At 46.1% G+C, this 10000-nt stretch overlaps 1 pseudogene; it reads right to left on the bottom strand.

Annotated features, from left to right (window-relative positions):
- Positions 1–10000, bottom strand: part of LOC135570691 (protocadherin-17-like) — a 78750-nt pseudogene that overhangs the window by 3667 nt on the left and 65083 nt on the right.

Here is a 10000-nt window from a genome sequence, read left to right as displayed (position 1 = left end):
ACCCAAATGTGTCCCCTGTCGGTGTTGTGTTACACCCAAATGTGTCCCCTGTCGGTGTTGAGTTACACACAAATGTGTCCCCTGTCGGTATTGTGTTACACCCAAATGTATCCCCTGTCGGTGTTGTGCTACTCCCAAATGTGTCCCCTGTTGGTGTTGCAACAAGAGCTCCTGAAGGGATTTAGATGCACTGGAGAGGGGAGAGAATGATGAAGAGGAGGAGAATGGATGTGGAGGAGGGGGAGGGGGAGGGGAGAAGAGGAGGAGGGGGAGGGAAGATGGAGGAGAATGTTGAGTGGAGGGGAGGAGGAGGGGAGGAAAGGGGGGAGAAACAGATTCTATTTCATTTGTTTACTTTAATTAATTAAGAAAACATGTTCTTGAAGAGAAGAGGGGAGCTTCTACTGAACTGTTGAGTGGAGGGAGGAGGGGGAGGAGGGGAGGAGGGGGAGGAGGGGCTTCTACTGAGGCTGAACTGTTGAGTGGAGGGGGAGGAGGGGGAGGAGGGGGAGGAGGGGAGGAGGGGAGGAGGGGGAGGAGGGGGAGGAGGGGGGAGGAGAAGGAGGAGGGGGGAGGAGGGGGGGGGAGGAGGGGGAGGAGGGGAGGAGGGGGAGGAGGGGGGGGGGGAGGGGGGGGAGGGGGAAGAGGAGCTTCTACTGAACTGTTGAGTGGAGGGGAGGAGGGGGGAGGGAGGGGGAGGAGGGGGAGGAGGGGGAGGAGAGGGAGGAGGGGAGGAGGGAGGAGGGGAGGGAGGGGGAGGAGGGGGAGGAAACGGGAAGGGAGCTTCTACTGAACTGTTGGAGTGGAGGGGGAGGAGGGGGGGGGAGGAGGGGAGGAGGGGGAGGAGGGGGGGAGGAGGGGGAGGGGGGAGGAGGGGGAGGAAAGGGAAGAGGAGCTTCTACTGAACTGTTGAGTGGAGGGGGGAGGAGGGGGAGGAGGGGGAGGAGGGGGAGGAGGGGGAGGAGGGGGAGGAGGAGGAGGAGGAAAGGAGGAGGGGGAGGAAAGGGAAGGGGGCTTCTTCTTCCTCTACTGAACTGTTGAGTGGAGGGGAGGGGGAGGAGGGGGAGGGAGGGGAGGAGGGGGGGAGGAGGGGGAGGAGGGGGAGGAGGGGAAGGAAAGGGGAGGAGGGGGGAGGAAAGGGAAGGGGGCTTCTTCTTCCTCTACTGAACTGTGCTGAATGGAATGTACAGTTGGTGTCGGAAGTTTACACACATCTTAGCCAAATACATTTAAACTCAGTTTTTCACAATTCCTGACATTTAATCCTCGTAAAAGATTTACTGTCTTAGGTCAGTTAGGATCACCACTTTATTTTAAGAATGTGAAATGTCAGAATAATTGTATTTCTTTCATCACATTCCCAGTGGGTCAGAAGTTTACATACACTCAATTAGTATTTGGTAGCATTGCCTTTACATTGTTTAACTTGGGTCAAACGTTTTGGGTAGCCTTCCACAAGCTTCCCACAATAAGTTGGGTGAATTTTGGCCCATTCCTCCTGACAGAGCTGGTGTAACTGAGTCAGATTTGTAGGCCTCCTTGCTCGCACACGCTTTTTCAGTTCTGCCCACAAATGTTCTATTGGATTGAGGTCAGGGCTTTGTGATGGCCACTACAATACCTTGACTTTGTTGTCCTTAAACCATTTTGCCACAACTGGAAGTATGATTGGGGTCATTGTCCATTTGGAAGACCCATTTGCGACCAAGCTTTAACTTCCTGACTGATGTCTTGAGATGTTGATGCAATATATCCACCTAATTTCCCCCCCATGATGCCATCTATTTTGTGAGGTGCACCAGTCCCTCCTGCAGCAAAGCCCCCCCACAACATGATGCTGCCACCCCCACAACATGATGCTGCCACCCCCGTGCTTCATGGTTGGGATGGTGTTCTTCGGCTTGCAAGCCTCCCCCTTTTTCCTCCAAACATAACGATGGTCATTATGGCCAAACAGTTCTATTTTCTTTTCATCAGACCAGAGGACTTTTCTCCAAAAAGAACCATCTTTGTCTCCATATGCAGTTGCAAACCGTAGTCTGGCTTTTTTATGGCAGTTTTGGAGCAGTGTCTTCTTCCTTGCTGAGCGGCCTTTCAGGTTATGTCGATATAGGACTCGTTTTACTGTGGATATAGATAATTTTGTACCTGTTTCCTCCAGCATCTTCACAAGGTCCTTACTGTTGTTCTGGGATTGATTTGCACTTTTCACACTAAAGTACGTTCATCTCTAGGAGACAGAAGGAGTCTCCTTCCTGAGTGGTATGACGGCTGCGTGGTCCCATGGTGTTTATACTTGTGTACTATTGTTTGTACAGATGAACGTGGTACCTTCAGGCGTTTGGAAATTGCTCCCAAGGATGAACCAGACATGTGGAGGTCTACAATTTTTTTCTGAGGTCTTGGCTGATTTCTTTTGATTTTCCCATGATGTAAAACGAAAAGCCACTGAGTTTGAAGGTAGGCCTTGAAATATATCCACAGGTACACCTCCAATTGACTCAAATTATGTCAATTAGCCTATCAGATGCTTCTGAAGCCATGACATCAGTTTCTGGAACTTTCCAAGCTGTTTAAAGGCTCAGTCAACTTAGTGTATGTAAACTTCTGACCCACTGGAATTGTGATACAGAGAATTATAAGTGAAATAATCTGTCTGTAAACAATTGTTGGAAAAATGACTTGTGTCATGTACAAAGTAGATGTCCTAACCGACTTTCCTAAACTATAGTTTGTTAACAAGAAATGTGTGGAGTGGTTGAAAAACCTAAGTTTTAATGACTCCAACCTAAGTGTATGTAAACTAGTTTTAATGACTCCAACCTAGTGTTAATGACCTAACCTAAGTAAACTAGTTTTAATGACTCCAACCTAAGTGTATGTAAACTAGTTTTAATGACTCCAACCTAAGTGTATGTAAACTAGTTTTAATGACTCCAACCTAAGTGTATGTAAACTAGTTTTAATGACTCCAACCTAAGTGTATGTAAACTAGTTTTAATGACTCCAACCTAAGTGGATGTAAACTGTTTTAAACTAACCTTGTATGTAAACTGACTCCAACCTAAGTGTATGTAAACTAGTTTTAATGACTCCAACCTAAGTGTTTTAATGTAAACTAGTTTTAATGACTCAACCTAAGTGTATGTAAACTAGTTTTAATGACTCCAACCTAAGTGTATGTAAACTAGTTTTAATGACTCCAACCTAAGTGTATGTAGTTTTAATGAAACCTAAGTGTTTAAACTGACTTTAATGACTCCAACCTAAGTGTAAGTGTAAACTAGTTTTAATGACTCCAACCTAAGTGTATGTAAACTAGTTTTAATGACTCCAACCTAAGTGTATGTAAACTAGTTTAATGACTCCAACCTAAGTGTATGTAAACTAGTTTTAATGACTCCAACCTAAGTGTATGTAAACTAGTTTTAATGACTCCAACCTAAGTGTATGTAACTAGTTTTAATGACTCCAACCTAAGTGTATGTATACTAGTTTTAATGACTCCAACCTAAGTGTATGTAAACTTCCGACTTCAACTGTATCAACACATTGTGATGATGTAACAATGGGTTTAACATGGAATAAAGAGCTATGTCACATGACTACATTGTAACCACACGGGCAGTTCGTCAGTTACTGTACATGTTGGTTGGTTAGTGAGTTAGTTAGTTAAACAGACAGAGCGTTATGTTAATGGGATGTCTAACTCTAGGTATCTAAAACAACACCATATTCCCTGTGGTCAAATAATTGTTTCTGATTGCCTCCAGAACGTCCTCAATTCGTCAGAACATGGACTCTACAAGAAGTCTAAAGTGTTCCACAGGGATATACACTGAGACATATACTGAGACATACACTGAGCCATACACTGAGCCATACACTGAGGGTGCAACAACATTTAAGGACACATTCCTAAATGAGTTGACCCAAAAGCGTTCCACAGAGATGCTGGCCCATGTTGACTCCAATGCTTCCCACAGTCATGTCCAGTTGGCTGGATGTCCTTTGGGTGGTGAACCATTCTTGATACACATAAGAAAATATTGAGTGTGAAAAACCCAGCAGTGTTATAGTTCTTGACATAAACAGATGTGCCTGGCACCTACTACCATACACTGTTCAGAGGCACTTAAATCTGTTGTCTTGTTCATTCACCCTCTGAATGGCAACACAGACACAATCCACGTCTCAATTGTCTCAAGGCTTAAAACTCCTTCTTTAACCTGGTCTCCTCCCCTTCATCTACACTGATCAATAAGGGATCATAACTTTCACCTGGTCATTTATTTATTTATTTTTTATTTCACTTTTATTTAACCAGCAAGTTGAAAAAGTTCTCATTTACAATTGCGACCTGGACAAGAACAAAGCAAAGCCGTTCGACACAAACAACAACAACACAGAGTTACACATGGAGTAAACAAAACATACAGTCAATAACACAGTTGAAGAAAATCTATATACAGTGTGTGCAAATGAGGTAAGAAAAGGGAGGTAAGGCAATAAATAGGCCGTGGAGACGGTGAAGTAATTACAATATACCAATTAAACACTGGAATGATTGATGTGCAAAAGATGAATGTGTAAGTAGAGAATACAGGGGTGCAAAGGAGCCAGATAAATAAATAAATACAGTATGGGGATGAGGTAGTTGGATGGGCTATTTACAGATGGGCTATGTACAGGTGCAGTGATCTGTGAGCTGCTCTGACAGCTGGTGCTTGAAGTTAGTGAGGGAGGTATGAGACTCCAGCTTCAGAGATTTTTTTGCAATTCATTCCAGTCATTGGCAGCAGAGAACTGGAAGGAAAGGGAGGCCAAAGGAGGAATTGGCTTTGGGGTTGACTAGAGATATACCTGCTGGAGCGCGTGCTACGGGTGGGTGCTACTATGGTGACCTTTGACTATTGGATGTTCTTATAGGCACTTTAGTATTGCCAGTGTAACAGTATAGCTTCCATCCCTCTCCTCGCTCCTCCCTGGGCTCGAACCAGGAACACAATGACAACAGCCACCCTCGAAGCAGCGTTACCCATGCAGAGCAAGGGTAGCAACTACTCCAAGTCTCAGAGCGAGTGACATTTGAAACGCTATTAGCGCGCACCCCGCTAACTAGCTAGCCATTTCACATTGGTTACACCAGCCTCATCTTGGGAGTTGATAGGCTTGAAGTCATAAACAGTGCAATGCTTGACGCACAACGAAGAGCTGCTGGCAAAACGCACAAAAGTACTGTTTGAATGAATGCTTACGAGCCTGCTGCTGCCTAACATCGCTCAGTCAGACTGCTCTATCAAATCATAAACTTAGTTATAACATAATAACACACAGAAATACGAGCCTTTGGTCATTAATATGGTGGAATCCGGAAACTATCATCTCGAAACAAGACGTTTATTCTTTCAGTAAAATACGTTGCATATACCCTGACTCTGCGTGCAATGAACGCAAGAGAAGTGACACAATTTCACCTGGTTAATATTGCCTGCTAACCTGGATTTCTTTTAGCTAAATATGCAGGTTTAAAAATAAATACTTCTGTGTATTGATTTTAAGAAAGGCATTGATGTTTATGGTACAGTCATGCAACGATTGTGCTTTTTCCGCAAATGCACTGGAGCCAGGACTGTTTCTCCCCCCCCCTCTCTCTCTCTCTCTCTGTATTTCACTCCCTCGCTCTCCAAATCTCTCTCTACAACTCTCTGTGTCTCTCTGTGTCTGTCTCTCTCTCTTCTCTCTGTCTCTCTCTCTCTGTCTCTCTCTCTGTCTCTCTGTCTCTCTCTGTCTCTCTGTCTCTCTCTCTCTCTCTCTGTCTCTCTCTGTCTCTCTCTCTTCTCTCTCTCTCTCTGTCTCTCTCTCTCTCTCTCTCTCTGTCTCTCTGTCTCTCTGTCTCTCTGTCTCTCTCTCTCTCTGTCTCTCTCTCATTCTCTCTCTCTCTCTGTCTCTCTGTCTCTCTGTCTCTCAATCTCTCTCTCTGTCTCCTCTCATTCTCTCTCTCTGTCTCTCTGTCTCTCTCTCTCTCTCCTCCTCTCATTCTCTCTGTCTGTTCTCTGTCTCTGTCTCTCTCTCTCTCTCTCTCAGTCTCTCTGAGGAAAGGGAGGAGGGAGATCTCTCTCTCTGTCTCTCCTGTATTTCCCAACTCCCAGACTGTGGTCCTCTCTCTCTATCTGTCTCTCTAAACTCTGTCTAGATGGAGAGACTGAACAGAGTCAATGCTCTCTGTCTCTCTGTCTGTCTGTTTATCCTCTTCTGTCTCTCCCTCTCTCTCTCTCTCTCTCTGTCTCTCTGTCTCTCTGTCTCTCTGTCTCTCTCTCTCTCTCTCTCTTCTCTCTGTCTCTCTGTCTCTCTGTCTCTCTGTCTCTCTCTCTCTGTCTCTCTCTCTCTCTCTCTCTCTGTCTCTCTCTCTCTCTCTCTCTCTCTCTCTGTCTCTCTCATTCTCTCTCTCTCTCTCTCTCTCTCTCTGTCTCTCTATCAGTCTCTCTCTCTCTGTCTGTCTGTCTCTCTGTTGTCTAGATCTGTCTCTCTCTGTGTCAGACATTTAAAAGAAAAACAGACTCTCTAGATCTCCTGTGAGGGCGGCAGGTAGCCTGGAGGGTCTCTCTGGGCTCTGTAACCTCAAGGTTCTGGTCTCTGAATCCCTCTCTGACAAGGTACAAATCTGTTCTTCTGCTCTCTGAGCTCTCTCTCTCTCTCTCTCTGTGTCTCTCTTGGGTTAAATGAGGAAGACCTTTCTCTTGTGTCATTCTGATTTCATGACTAGTCTCTCTGTCCTCTGTCTCTCTCTCTGTCTCTCTATCTCAGGGTCTCTCTCTGTGTCTCTCTGTACTATCTTGTTCTCTGTCTGTCTCTCTGTTTCCTGTCTCTCTGTCTCTGTCTCTCTCTCTGTCTCTCTATGTCTCTCTAGTCAAATCTCTCTCTCTCTCTCTCACTCTCTGTGTCATCTCAGGATTTCCTCACTTAATCTCTTTGGAGTCTCTCTCTCTCTGAAAATAACAAGATTCTCAAGACTCTCTGGTCTGTTTTTGTCTTTCTTACTGTCTCTCTCTATCTGTATTGTAATCTCAGTGTCTCTCTGTCTTCCTGTTTATGTCTCTGTCTCTTGACCATCACACCTGTCTCTCTCTCTCTGTCTCTCTCTCCTGTTTATAATCTGGTGAAAATCTCTCTCTGTCTCTCTGTTTATAATCTGTCTTCTGTCTTCTGTCTCTGTCTTATAATCTGTCTCTCTGTCTTCTGACCATCACACCTGTTTATAATCTCTCTGTGTCTTGATTTCATCACACCTGTTTATAATCTGTCTCTTGACCATCACCTGTTTATAATCTGTCTCTTGTCTCCTCTTCTACACTCTGTTTATAATCTGGAGTCGGAGTCTTGACTCTCCCACCTGTTTATAATCTGTCTCTTGACCATGTCTCTCCTGTTTCATTCTCTCTCTGTCTCTTGACCATATTTCATCACTTTCTCCTCTAAATCTATCCCTCTCTCTCTGGGGTCCTCACAGTCCGTCCTGTCAATGTTGCGTCAATGTTGCTGCAGCGTAGCTCTTGGCTCAGAGTCACAGAGGAAAGGGGAGGAGGAGATGGAAGGGATGGAGAGAGGGAGCCTTTCCCAACCTCCACAGACGTGGTCAGACAGTATCGACATCCTAAACACTAGATGGAGAGACTGAACAGGATGCACTCACTCTCTCGGACCTTTATCAGAGAGACCCCTCTCTCTCTCTCTCTCCATCTTCACAGAGTCTCTCTCTCTCTCTCTCTCTCTGTCTCTGTCTCTGTCTCTGTCTCTCTGACTCTGTGACTCTTCTCTCTCTCTCAGAGCTCTCTCTCTCTCTCTCTCTCTTCCTCAGAGATTATCAGTCATATTAGCCTCCTAATCATTCTAATTAGCCGTGTTAAGAGAAGACAGTCGAGATCAGCCAGAGATCTAGGGATCTTCAAAGAAAAACAGACCTTAGATTCCTGTGAGGCGGCAGGGAGCCTGGAGGTAGACAGACAGAGACCACTAACCCAAAGGTTCTTCACAGAGGACAGACAAGGTACCACTCTGGGACCTTCACAGCCCGAAGCAGGAGCTTCTAGGGACCTTCACAGATGAGGACAGACCCGTTTCAGTCTGAATGCATTCACAGGTTATACATCTGACTAGATACCACTAGCCATAGTGACCTTCACCAGGGCCCATTGACAGACAGGGGGATCCCAGGGACATTTTGTTTCAAGACAAAACCAGAGTTTCCTGTTTCCTGTCCAGGGATCCTTCATTATACTGCAGACAAATGTCTTTTTTTTTTAAATCTTCACAAAATAATCATCACAGGATATGAAATCACTGAATCTTTTTGGAGCACAGTGGGACAGACAGATTGTTACCATAAAGGTCTGTTTTTGTCTTTCACAGATGAGACAGACAGAAATACCAATCTCAAGGACCTTCAAATCACACCTGTTTATAATTGCAATCTGGTCTTGGCCAAGACACACAGATACCATCACAAGGACCTTCACAGAGAGACAGACAGATCCACTCTAGGGATCTTCACAGAGAGACAGACAGATACCACTCCTAGGGACCTTCACAGAGAGACAGACAGAGACCACTCTAGGGACCTTCACAGAGAGACAGACAGAGACCACTCCTAGGGATCTTCACAGAGAGACAGACAGATACCACTCCTAGGGACTTCACAGAGAGACAGACAGAGACCACTCCTAGGGACCTTCACAGAGAGACAGACAGATACCACTCCTAGGGACCTTCACAGAGAGACAGACAGAACCACTCCTGAGGATCTTCACAGAGAGACAGACAGATACCACTCCTAGGGACCTTCACAGAGAGACAGACAGATACCACTCCTAGGGACCTTCACAGAGAGACAGACAGAGACCACTCCTAGGGACCTTCACAGAGAGACAGACAGATACCACTCCTAGGGATCTTCACAGAGACAGACAGATACCACTCCTAGGGATCTTCACAGAGAGACAGACAGAGACCACTCCTAGGGATCTTCACAGAGAGACAGACAGATACCACTCCTAGGGACCTTCACAGAGACAGACAGATACCACTCCTAGGGATCTTCACAGAGAGACAGACAGAGACCACTCCCAGGGACCTTCACAGAGACAGACAGAGACCACTCCTAGGGATCTTCACAGAGAGACAGACAGATACCACTCCTAGGGACCTTCACAGAGAGACAGACAGATACCACTCCTAGGGATCTTCACAGAGACAGACAGAGACCACTCCTAGGGACCTTCACAGAGAGACAGACAGAGACCACTCCTAGGGATCTTCACAGAGACAGACAGATACCACTCCTAGGCATCTTCACAGAGACAGACCAAGACCACTCCTAGGGATCTTCACAGAGAGACAGACAGAGACCACTCCTAGGGACCTTCTCAGAGAGACAGACAGATACCACTCCTAGGGATCTTCACAGAGACAGACAGATACCACTCCTAGGGATCTTCACAGAGAGACAGACAGATACCACTCCTAGGGACCTTCACAGAGAGACAGACAGAGACCACTCCTAGGGACCTTCACAGAGAGACAGACAGAGACCACTCCTAGGGATCTTCACAGAGAGACAGACAGAGACCACTCTAGGATCTTCACAGAGAGACAGACAGAGACCACTCCTAGGGATCTTCACAGAGAGACAGACAGATACCACTCCTAGGGATCTTCACAGAGAGACAGACAGAGACCACTCCTAGGGATCTTCACAGAGAGACAGACAGATACCACTCCTAGGGACCTTCACAGAGAGACAGACAGAGACCACTCCTAGGGATCTTCACAGAGAGACAGACAGATACCACTCCTAGGGACCTTCACAGAGAGACAGACAGAGACCACTCTAGGGACCTTCACAGAGAGACAGACAGATACCACTGCTAGGCATCTTCACAGAGAGACAGACAGATACCACTGCTAGGCTCCTTCACAGAGAGACAGACAGAGACCACTCCTA

The sequence above is a fragment of the Oncorhynchus nerka genome, unplaced genomic scaffold (genome assembly GCF_034236695.1).
Source record: "Oncorhynchus nerka isolate Pitt River unplaced genomic scaffold, Oner_Uvic_2.0 unplaced_scaffold_925, whole genome shotgun sequence".
NCBI lineage: Eukaryota > Metazoa > Chordata > Actinopteri > Salmoniformes > Salmonidae > Oncorhynchus > Oncorhynchus nerka.
This window is presented reverse-complemented; position numbering and strand designations above follow the sequence as displayed.